The sequence below is a fragment of the Chiloscyllium plagiosum genome, unplaced genomic scaffold (genome assembly GCF_037043375.1).
Source record: "Chiloscyllium plagiosum isolate Xiang-an unplaced genomic scaffold, Cpla_swu_hap1 HiC_scaffold_2, whole genome shotgun sequence".
NCBI classification, from domain to species: Eukaryota; Metazoa; Chordata; class Chondrichthyes; order Orectolobiformes; family Hemiscylliidae; genus Chiloscyllium; species Chiloscyllium plagiosum.
Genome location: NW_028270140.1, coordinates 100,059,421 through 100,072,407, shown reverse-complemented (window position 1 = coordinate 100,072,407; position 12,987 = coordinate 100,059,421). Strand labels below are relative to the sequence as shown.

General features: G+C 40.9%; 1 protein-coding gene across 5 annotated transcripts in view; it reads left to right on the top strand.

Moving 5' to 3' along the window:
* Window positions 1-12,987, top strand: part of LOC122559794 (uncharacterized) — a 132,679-nt gene that overhangs the window by 1,175 nt on the left and 118,517 nt on the right. The window lies entirely within an intron of this gene.

Here is a 12,987-nt window from a genome sequence, read left to right as displayed (position 1 = left end):
GACTCCCAACCTTCCGAAGAAAGAGATTCCTCCTTACCTCAGTTTTAAATTGGTGCTCCTTTATTCTGAGATTCTGCCCTCTGGTCCTAGATTCTCCCATGAGGGGAAACATCCTCTCAACATTTACCTTGTCAAGCCCTTTAAGAATCCTGTATGTTTCAAAGAGATCACCTTTCATTGCTCTAAACTACAGTGAATAGAGTCCCAACGACAATCCCTCCATACCAGGGATCATTCTAGTGAGCCTTCTCCAATGAAATATGTTTTCTTAAATAAAGGGGCCAAAATTATTCACAGTACTCTGGATATGGTCTCACCAACACTTTGTATAGTTGCAGTCAGACTTGCCTACACTAATGTTCCAATCCTCTCAAATTCAGTGCCAAATTTCATTAACCTTCCTGTGTGCTAGCTTTCTGCGTTTCATGCATAAGTACTCCCAAGTCTGGCCATTTATATAATACTGTTCTCTTGTTCTGCCTTCTCATGGTTTCTCATGTTACACTCTATTTGGCAACCTTTTGACCATTTACTTAACCTATCAATATATTTCTGCAAACTGCTTGTATTCTCTTTGCAATTTGCCTTTCCACCAGTTTTGTTTCATCTACAAATTTGGCTACAATACCTTAGTTTCCTTCCTCCAAGTAATTATTATACATTGTAAACGATTGCGGTCCCACTGCTCACAGATTGTAAGCCTCACTGCTTACAGATTGCCAGTTGTAAAAGAAGCCCTTATCCCCATTTGCTGTTTCTAGCTATTAGCCAATGCTCTATCCACACCAATATACTACCTCCAACACTATGGGCTATTATCTTATAACTTAACCTACTGTGAGGTACCTTGTTGAACACCTTCGGGAAGTCAAAAATACAACACACCTACTGGTTTTCCACCATCCATTCTGGTTGGGTCTTCCTTGAAAAACTCTTTAAAACGTTAGTCAGATGTTAATGATGAGGCTTTTACCTGTGTTATCTCTGTAGATGCTGCCTGACCTGCTTAGTGTTGTCAATATCTTCTATTTTATGATATATGACTTTGAAACTGTGGTATATTTTCTGCTGCTCTGACACTCATTGTTTGGAGTTGCACATGGGGTCCATGTGGAATCCTTATCACAGCACACTCAGAAGGATTTGACTGAATTGAATTTTCCTCCTGGAAATTTCACTATGCCTGGAACAATCCAAAAGTCTCCCTAAAACTTGGAGACTTTGGATGAAATTCAGTGAAACAGCCCCAACTGAGCCTACACCTTACACTCACCTGGACCTTGATCTGATATCCCTGACCTACTGTCGGGATCTGACAGCACTGGCCTGGACTGAACCTGATCTGGGGGCACAACACATAGGCATAGTTGGGTCTGTTTTACTGAATTTCATCCAAAGTCTCCAACTTTCATGCTGTCCGAGGATCTTTGGTGAATTTCTGCCGTGCATCTTGTAGGTAGTACACACTGCTGCTACTGAGTGTCGGTGGTGGAGGGAGTGGATGCTTGTGGATGCAATGCCAATTAAGTGAACTATTTTGTCCTGGATGGTGTCAAGCTTCTTGAATATTGTTGGGGCTGCACTCATCCAGGCAGTTGGGGGATATTTCATCACACTCCTGACTTGTGCCTTGTAGATAGTGGACAAGCTTTGGAGAGTCAGGAAGTGAGTTGCTCGCTGCAGTATTCCTAGCCTCTGATGTCCTGTTGTGGCCACTGTTTATGTGGTGAGTCCAATTGAGTTTTTGATCAATGATAACTCCCAGGATGTTGATAGTTGAGGGGATTCAGTGATGGTAACACCATTTAATGTCAAGGGATGGTGGTTAGATTGTCTCGTATTGGTAATGGTCATAGCCTGGCATTTGTGTGGCGCAAATGATAGTTGCCACTTGTCAGCCCAAACCTGGACATAGTCCAGATCTTGGTGCATTTGAACACGGAATTCTTCAGTGTCTAAGGAGTCACGAATGGTGCTGAACATTGTGCCATCATTGGTAACATCCCCACTTCTGACCTTATGATAAAGAGAAGGTCATTAATGAAACAGCTGATGATGGTTGGGCCTCGGACACTATTCTGAGGAACCTCTGAAGAGATGTCCTGGAGCAGAAATGACTGACCTCCAGCAACTACAACCATCTTCCTATGTGTCAGGTATGACTCTAACCATTGAAGGGTTTGCCCTCTGATCCCCATTGATTGCTGGTTTTGCGAGGGCTCCTTGATGCCACACTCAGTCGAATGTAGCTTTGATGCCAAGGGCTGTCACTCTCACCTCACCTCTGGAATTCAGCTCTTTTATCCATAGCTGAACCAAGGCTGTAATGAGATCAAGAGCTGAGTGGCCCTGGCAGAACCCAAACTGGGCATCACTGAGCAGGTCATTGCTTAGCACGTGTTGCTTGATAGCACTGTTGATTACCCCTTCCATCACTTTACTGATGATTGAGAGTAGACTGATTTGGCGGTAATTGGTCGGGTTGGATTTGTCCTGCTTTTTATGTAGTGGATATACTTGGGCAATTTTCCAAATTTTTGGGTAGATGCCAGTATTGTGACTGTACTGGAAGAGCTTGGCGAGGGAGTGGCAAGTTCTTGAGCACAAATCTTCAGTACTATTCCCAGGATGTTGTCAGGGCCTGTAGCCTTCGTAGTATCCAGTGCCTCCAACTATTTCTTGATATCACGTGGAGTGAATCGAATTGGCTGAAGACTGGTTTCTGTGATGATGGGGACCACTAGAGGAGCCGAGGTGGATCATCCACTTGGCAGTTATGGCTGAAGTTTGCTGAGAAAGCTTCAGCCTTATGTTTTGTGCTGGGCTTTTCCATCATTGAGGATGAGGATATTTGGGGAGCTGCCTCCTCCATTCACGACTGGATGTGGCAGGACTGCAGAGCTTAGTTCTGACCCATTGGGTTGTGGGATTGCTTAGCTCTGTCTATCACTTGCTGCTTATACTGTTTGGTATGCAAGTAGTCCTGTTTGGTGGCTTCACCAGGTTGACACCTCATTTTCAGATATGCACGGTGCTGCTCCTGACATACCCTTCTGCACTCTCCATTGAACCAGGGTTGCTGTCCTGGCTTGATCGTAATGGTTGAGTGGGGGACATGCCGGGTCATGAGGTTACAGATTGTGCTGGAGTCCAGTTCTGCTGCTGCTGATGGCCCACAAAGCCTCATTGATGTCCAGTTGTGAGTTGCTAGATCTGTTTGAAGCCTGTCCCAATAAGCACGGTGATAGTGCCACATAATATGATGGTTATTATCAATGTGAAGGCAGCACTTCGTCTCCACAGGGACTGTGCAGTAGTCATCTTACCAATGCTTTCATGGACAGATGCATCTGCAGCTGTCAGATTGGTAAGGATGAGGTTAAGTGTGTTTTGCCCTCTTGTTAGTTCCCTCACTACCTGCTGCAGACCCAGGCTAGCAGCTATGTCCTTTAGGACCTGACCATCCTGATCAGTAGTACTGCTTCCGAGCCACTCTTGGTGGCGAATGTTGAAATCCCTCACCCAGAGTACATTTTATGTCCTTGCCACGGTCAGTACTTCCTCTAAGTGTTGTTCAACATGGAGGAGCACTGACTTATCATCTGAGGGAAGACAGTATGTGGTAATCAGCAGGAGATTTTCTTTCCCTTGTTTAACCTGAAGCCATGAGACTTCATGGGGTTTGTAGTCAATGTTGAGAACTCCCAGAGCAACACCCTCCTGACTATATATCACTGTGCCACCATCTCTGCTGGGTCTGTCCTGCCAGTAAGACAAGACATATCCAGGGATGGTGATGGTGGTGTCTGAGACATTGTAAGTTATGATTCTGTGAGTATAACTACGTCAGGCTATTGCATGACTAGTCTGTGAGTTAGCTCTCTCAGTTTTGGCACTACCCTCCCAGGTGTTATTGAGGAGGACTTTGCAGGGTTGACAGGTTTGTTTCTGCCATTGTCTATTCTGGTGCCTAGGTCAATGTCAAGTGATCTGTCCAGTTTCATTTCTTTGAGACTTTGTAGCAGTTGATACAACAGAATGGCTTGCTAGCCCATTTCAGAGGACAATAAGAGTCAACCACATTGCTGTGAGTGTGAAGTCACATTTAGGCCAGACCACAGGAGGATGGCAGATTGCCTTCCCTGAAGGACATTAGTGAATTAGATTTTCTGACAATCGACAATTATTTCATGGTCATCAGTAGATTTATAATTCCAGATGTTATTTTATCAATCATGGTGGACAATCAACAACTCCATGGAGGAGGAGACTACAGCACGTGGATTGCAGCTCACCATCATCTTCTCAAATGCAATCAGGAACAGGCAATTCAGTAAAATACTGGCCAGCTTGAGATGCACACGACCCATGAGTAAATAAAAAAAAGCCATCCTTTATGCAAAAGATAAAGCCAAAGTATTCACCACAAACTTCAGCCAAAAATGCCAATTGGGTGATGCTCAGCATCACAGATACTAGTCTTTAGCCAACTTGATTCATACCATGGGACATCATGAAAAAGTTAGAGGCATTGGAAATTGCATAGGCTATGGGCCCTGACAATATTCATTAATAGTACTGAAGGCTTATGTTCCAGAACTGCACCCTAGCCAAGCTGTTCCAGTATGGCTACAACACTGTCATATATCAAACAATGTAGTAAATTGCCCAGGTGTGTTCTGTACTCACAAAGTAGGACAGTCAAAACCAAATCTAATTACCACCCTATCAGTCTACTACTCTAGATCTTCAGTAAAATGATGGAAGGTGTCATCAACAGTGATATCAAGCTGCAGCTGCTCAGTAATAACTTGCTCACTGATGTTCAGCTTGGGTTCCACCAGGGCACAGTCAGCTCCTGACCTCATTACAACTTTGGTTCAAACATGGATGAAAAATTCCAGAGGTGAGGTGAGAATGACAGCCCTTGACATCAGGGTTGCATTTGACATCAAGGAAGTCAATTCATCAAGGATCCTGAACAAACTGGAATAGTAGGAATTGTGGGAAAGCTCTCCGAAGATTGGAATCATATCTGGCACATAGGAAGCTGATTGTAGTTGTGATTGTTGGAGGTCAGTCATCTTAGCTTCAGGACATCAGTGACCTTCTCTCCAACGTAAGGTTAGAAGAGAGATGTTCCCTGATGATTGCACAATATTTAGTATCATCACGACTGATCAGATCCTGAAGCAGTCCCTGTTCAAATGCAACCAGATCTGGACAATATCCGGAGTTGAGTTGAATATCCAGAGTTGAGTTGAGTTGAAAACGAGCCACCACACACTGCAGCACAGACGAACTTGGAAAACAGAGGAGAACCAACTATACGACGTATTCAAGAAGAACGGATACTCAAAAAACACAGTGCGCAGATTCCTCAAGAACAAACCACGACAAGCAGACAAAACACAGCCAGAAACTCTAACCACCTTACCATATATCAAAGAAATGACAGCCAGACTACTGAGACCCCTTGGAATCCTAGTAGCACACAAACCCACCAACACTCTCAAACAAAAACTAACAATCTTAAAAGACCCAGTCCAACCCATGGACAAAACCAACGTCATCTATAAAATTCCATGTAAGGACTGCCACAAACACTACATAAGACAAACAGGAAGAAAGTTAGCCACCAGGATACATGAACACCAGCTAGCCACAAAAAGACACGACCCCCTTCTCCCTCTTAGCCCTACACACGGATGAAAAAACCCACCATTTTGACTGGGACAACACATCTATCCTGGGACAGGCTAAGCAAAGACATGCCAGAGAATTCCTAGAGGCCTGGCACTCCAACCACAATGCCATAAACAAGCACATATTGATGCCATCTATCAACCCCTCAGAAACAAACAGGAAATGACATCACCACAAACCCCAGGAACCCCATCCAGGAGAAAGATATAAATAGAAAGCAGGAGACAACAGCTTTGCTTCACTTGGAGGTCGGCACTGATGATGTTACCTAGCCAGATAATGAAACGTCTGGATATCAAACCTACAGCTCATCGACCAAACCTACACCCTAAGTTAATGGTATGGTAGTTGTCTTTTCTCTAGGATGGGGGACTTCAAAACAAGGGGACACATTTTTCAGGTGAGAGGAGAGAGATTTTAAAAAGACATGAGAGGCTAAGTTTTTACAGAGAGGGTAGTTTGCATGTGGAATGAACTTCCTGAGGAAGTGATAGATGAGGGTACAATTACAAATGTTTGAAAGACATTTGGATAGGTACATGAATAGGAAAGATTTGAAAGGATATGGACCAGGAGCAGGCTGGTGGCACTAATTTAGTTTGGGATTATGTTCAGCTTAGACTGGTTGGATCGAAGGGTCTGTATCCATGCTATATGACTCTTTGACTCTGTAGCAGGTACTGATTTTCTGCATTTACTGCACATATGTGGTTACCAGAAATTGCAGTCACACTGGTCGTTTTTGTCACTGTACAAAAGCAGAGGGCATAATTTTAAGGTGAGATGAAAGAAATTGAAAAGAGACTTGATGGTCAACTTTTTCACACAGACGGTGGTTTGTTTGTGGAATGAGTTGCCAAAAGAAGGTAGATGCAGGTTACAACATTTACAACATTTAAAAGACATTTGGACAGGTGCATGACTAGGAAAGGTTTAGAGGGATATAGGCCAAACACAGGCAAACGGGACTAGTTTAGTTTGAGAAACCTGGTCACCTTGGATAAGTTGGACTGAAGGGTCTGTTTCCATGCTGTATGACTGCAAGACTCTATAAAAGCATTTTTATATTAAAAGAAATTGCTATTATTTTCTGCATGTAGTGGAGAAATGTATTATTACACAATATAAATTAATTCTTTGGAGCCAGATAAGTTATTTATTAATAACTATGACTTAATACTCTTTTTTCAAGCCCTCATTGAGGAAAGCATGACTTTCTTAACAGTTTTTTAGATTTTGTTTCTTGGTCAACGTGTTAATTCTTAATCAAATGTGTAATACTACAGCTCTGGAGTATTTGGGGCATTAACCAGATCTTTCTGGCTAGACACTATCGTTATGCCACAAGACGTTTTCTCCTCATACTTTTTACTGTACTTATACTAATTGTATAAGAATCAAAAGTTCATGTGAAATCAATGATTTCTAATTAATTTCCAAGAGCATAGTTGTGTTTTTTGTGGTGTTTTTTTCTCATTGTTGTATACATATAATTTTTTTTGTTGGTGTTGTAATTTTATAAAAAAACCTTCTTTCAATAAAATATCTATAAAAAATTTTCAAAAACAAGGAATTTAACTGTGTGTTGTGGAGGAGCAGAATCACTGACAACAGCTTCTGGATTTCTGCCAGAGGAATTGGTGGATGCTAATACAATTGCAGCATTTGAAAGGATTTGGATGGGTATTGTGATATTAAAGAGCTAACTTGCTTTGCTGACCTGCAGGAAATTGGATGTCCTGAGGCTAGGTAGCTTGCCTCTGACTTACAGATACATTGTAAGAAATTACCTTATCATCTCCTATTATCCAGAGGTAGTTACCTTCCCATTTTCTTGTCATTCAGAGCTACTTACATTTTCATCCCCTATTCAGAAATCACTAAGAGACGAGAGTTGGAATTCTGACTACTCCCTGTTGTTAAAAAACAATACAGTTCACACCTGATCTGGCCATTAAAGGATGATTTACATTACATTGTTTCTGAGGATGAAGTGGTCACTGCATTGTGTCTTGAATGGCAGGGGGTTGTCTTGCGAGCATTACTAACTATGATGTAAAGATTTTGTATAAAGGAAGGACTGGTTCCTATGTTCAGAGAGAGCTTTTGCCATGACCCCGTAAGCCCAGCAAGGTGTGTGTTAAAGGTTCCTCCAGAAAGTTTGTACTGTACTGTGCTTAATAAAATTTTGCTTGTTGGTGTGTTGCAGTTGTATCAAGTGTGTAAGGATCTCAGAAAAAAGAACTTAACAGGTATATGAGTAGGAAGGATTTAGAGGGATATGGGCCAAGTGCTGACAAATAGGACTAGATTAGGTTAGCATATCTGGTCGGCATGGATGAGTTGGACCAAAGGGTCTGTTTCCGTGCTGTATATCTATATGACTCCATAACTACCCATGTATGGATACCAGAAATTGCAGTCAAACTGGTGGTTATGCCATTGTTACAAAATAACTGTGGGGTTATGAGCATTTTAAACAAAAAAAACGTTTATAAGACAAAGAAACATCTCTGAATGTTATGGGCAGATGACCAATTGCTTAGTCAAGGGGTTGATTTTGAGATTGTTCGTAAAAGAAAAAAAAAGAGAGACAGAGGATTAGGAAGAAAATTCCATAACGAAGGACCTAGGCATTTGATAGTATGACTGCTAATGGTGGAGAAATTAAAATTGAAAATACTCATGAGTTCAGAATTAGAAGAATGCAGATATCTCGCAGGTCTTAAGACTTTGGCAGATCAGAGACATCGGGAGGGGACAAGGAGGTGGAGTCATTTGAAACATTGATGCGAATTTAAAATCAAGATGTTGGGTCACCTGGACCAGTGTAAGTCAGCAAGTTGATTTGGTTAATATGTACATCTGAAAGGAAGTGGCAGCAGATATATTAGATCCATTGGTTACAATATTCTAAAACTCCCTAATGCAGTAGATTGGAAAAATGCTAATATAACACTCTTATTTAAAAGTTGAAAATGATAGATCAGTTAGTTTGACATGTGTCATTGGGAAGTTGTTAGAACCCATTATTAAGGAAGTAACAGGACAATTGGAAAGTCACAATGCAATCCATCAGGGTCGGCATGGGTTTATGAATGGTTAATCATGCTTAACTAATTTGCTTGAGTTCTTCACACATGTAACAAGCAATTGGATAATGGGGATCCTGTAGAGATAGTATATCTGGACTTCTAGAAATCATTTGATAAAGTGGGGCATAAAAAGTTAAGACATAAGATCACATGGGGTTGGGGTAATTGATTTACTTGGATAGAGAATTAGCTAACCAACAGAATGCAGAGTCAAAATAAATGGATCTTTTTCATGATGGCAACTTACTACTAATGGGATGCCACGGAGTTAAGTCCTTGGGTCCCAACTATTTACATCTGTATTAATAACTTTGATATAGGGCTAGAAAGTAAGTTGTTTTAACGAGTATCTTATCAACTTGCATTCTTGATAAACCGGTGAAACTTATACCTCAATACCGTGATCTATCGCAATGTCTGAGTATTTAGGCTGTAAATAAAGTAAGAGTGTGATGTCTATTGCCCTTGCGTTACATCTCTGTTACTTACTGTGTGTTTTTACATTGATTTTAGGAGTTGTGTTGATATTTTCATAGATTTTCTTTGAGGGTTGTTGATGTTTTGCTTGGTCAGGGTTTACTGTGGTTATGCCTACCTTTTGATTATCCAGAATATTTGATCAACTGGCACACCCCCTGGTTCCATAGGTGGCGCTTAATAAAAAGTTTGCTGTAAAATAAATTGAATTAAATTTTAACTTACTTCTAGTCTTGTGCAGTGCTAAGCAAGTTCTCTTCTGCAGTTGCAAATACACATTTGTGTCTCATAAATGCCAGTTCCTGTGTGTATCAAGCCTTTTGGCTCTATTTTCCAATGCAAAATCCAATGTCTGTTGTGGTACAGATAATGTGACAGCACATAGAACAATGAGGTTGAGGTACTAGCCAAAACATCTGTAGTTTATTGATGTTAGCTGAGGGGTAAAAGTTGCTGGGTCAGGACTGAGAGCTACATCATGAAATTGTATCTACCTGGAAGAGCAGATTGAGCCCGGTTTAGTGTCTCATTTGAAAAATGGTTATCACTCTATTGATAAAATTGAAAGTTCTGTGAGGTCATTTCCCAGTTTTCATCCCTCAAATGAAGTTTAAATTGTTGTACTGTTTTGACAATTTATTTTATTAATTTGGTGGTAGTAATAATAAAGCTGAGTACTTTGTTGTCGTGAATGTTTGTTGTCAGTAGGGGGAGATGTTTACATACTATTGGAGCTTCCTGTAGTAGAAGAAACCACACTTTTAACAAGTAGATTTTCTACATTTTGCCTCAAGAATTAATAATTATGATAAGATTATTAGAAAAGTTAAGATTCTATTTAAAATAAAACTTCCTACTACTTACAGCGGAAGCTAAGTGTTTTTTACAGTTCTTCAAATCATTACTTTTCATTTGTTGATATTCCCAATTTTAATAAGAGTTGCAGAATAACAGATTCAGTGGTAAAACACTTAGCTGTTGTTGCTGTGTTGGAGGATGATATTTTTCAACGAAAAATAGAAAAGTTCCCTTGGTGTCCAGAAAATCCATCACATTGCCATTTGAGGGAATGTACTCTGTATACATTGGCAATTATATTTTCTTACATTTTATTAGTCGCTACACTTCCAAATATTTAATTGGCTGTGAAAAAACTTGAGAATAGATGTCTTGAAATGTGCTGTCATCTCCCAAATCCATGTTCTTTTATTCCAGACCTTCATGTTCAAATCCCTCCAAATAGCATTCTGCCTTGCCAATTGATCATAACAGTTTTTATCAAAGTCTCAATTGCCATTCTTTGTGACCATAAACATGGTAAACTATCTCCCCTTGTCTTCTTGATGTCTTTACCCCAGTTGACTACACAGAATCTTCCAGAGCTTCTCTGATGTGTCGTTGGGCAAGACTACATTTGTCTGTTTCCTTTCTTATATAGGCCAAAGAGAGGACTGCAGAATCTAGATTAGAGTGGTGCTGGAAAAGCACAGTAGGTCAGACAGCATCCGAGGAGCAGGAAAATCACGTTTCGGGCAAAAGCCCTTCATCAGGAATGTCTTTTGCCCGAAACATTGATTTTCCTGCTCCTCGGATGCTGCCTGACCTGCTGTGCTTTTCCAGCACCACTCTAATCTAGACTCCTTTCTTATATATCCAGTCAGAGGCAGAGAATTTCTTGCAATTGCTTCTCTTCATGTTCCTACACCACTCTCTCTGGTGTCCTCCTAGGGTCCATTTTTTGTTTCCTTTTGTTTTTCATCACTGTCGTGTCATTGATGATGTCATCTAAAAACATCTCTCTCATAAACCTAATGAGTTTCTTTTACTGAATAATGGGAAGGCCAAAGCCTTTGTCTTTGATCCCATTCTTAATTCTGTTCCTTAGCCACAAGCTGCATCCTTCTCTTTGACAATTGTTTATGCCTGAACTAGACTGTTTGCAACCTTGAGGAGAAAGTGAGGGCTGCAGATGCTGGAGATCCGAGCTGAAAATGTGTTGCTGGAAAAGCGCAGCAGGTCAGGCAGCATCCAAGGAACAGGAGAATCGACGTTTCGGACATAAGCCCTTCTTCAGGAATCTCCAGCAACACATTTTCAGCCCTGCTGCGCTTTTCCAGCAACACATTTTCAGCTGCTGCCTGACCTGCTGCGCTTTTCCAGCAACACATTTTCAGCTGCTGCCTGACCTGCTGCGCTTTTCCAGCAACACATTTTCAGCATTCCTGAAGAAGGGCTTATGCCCGAAACGTCGATTCTCCTGTTCCTTGGATGCTGTCTGACCTGCTGCGCTTTTCCAGCAACACATTTTCAGCTGTTTGCAACCTTGATGTCATATTTGACCCTGAGATGAAATTCTGACCACAAAACACTCCATTGGTAAAAATACCTATTTTTATGTCCAGAACATGACTTGACCCCACTCCCAGTGCAGCTGTTTTGCTGCTGAAACACTGATCCATATGTTTGTTACTTTTGTACGTGCCTCTCGATTCTAACATGCTGTTGGCTGGCCGAATATCTGTCACCTTCCACCAACTTAAGCTCATCCAAAATGCTGTTGCCTGTATTAGAATATTGCAGCAAGTCTTGTTCACCTATCATCCTGTTCTTGCTTCCCACATTTGGCACCTCATTAAAAATGTTATGATTTTAAAATTCTCAACATTGAAAACAATGTGGAACACCTAAAAAGATATGAGAAGGGAAGCGGCAAGGATGACACAAAGAGACTGCAGAAGGGTGTAGACAGGTTAAGTGAATGTGGAAAACATAGTGATCACTTCACACTTCCCTACATTACAGACCATCTGCTATGGCAGGAAGAATAGAGGATTTTAATATTATTTAAATGGTGAAAGACATTTGGAGGCCATCATCCATGAATCATGAAAAACTAGCATCCAAGTTCACCAGGCAAATGGAATATTGGCCTTTACTTCAAAATAAATGGAGTGCAAAGGTAGGGAAACTTTGCTAAAACTATACAAAACTGCCAGCTGGAGCACTCTGAACAGTTTTGGGTCCCTTATCATGCCTGATGCCTTAGAGGCAGTCCAGAAAATGTTCATTCAGTTGATACCAAGTTTGGAGGGACTGTTTTAGGAGGAGAGGTTGAGTACTTTGGGCCTGTACTCATTGGAATTTAGAAGAATGAGAGGTTACGTTGTTGGCACATGATTCTGAAGAGAACTTGACATGGTTAGTGCAGAAAGTATGTTTCCCTTGATGGGATAGTTCGAAATTGGTGTGTTTGATTAGTGGACTAGACTCAATGGGTTGAATAGCCTACTCCTGCTCCTATGTCATAGGAGTGCACTATGGAGTGCAAGTTTATGTTAGATATTGGATGAGAAGCCAATCACAAGAGCATTGGAATGGTTGGATTTAATGGTAACAAAAACATTGATCTCAATTTGTTGTCATTGATAGAAAATATGAAACTAGAGGTCTTTTCTAGTTGTAAGTGAATACATTTTTCAGAGACAGGCTAGTCAATTGTGTTAAATGGAAATGACCATGAAACTTTTACAACTTGAATAACCTCCTTATGATTGCTTTAAATAGAAACCCATAGCAGAAACATGTTAACTACTGCCTAAACTAGATAGCAGAGAGTAGGAATTAAAAATATGACCTTCTTTATCAGTAAGGTTTACTTGATAAACATGCTGGCTCATTGGGAAGGTAGCAGATTTTAAATGTTTATAAA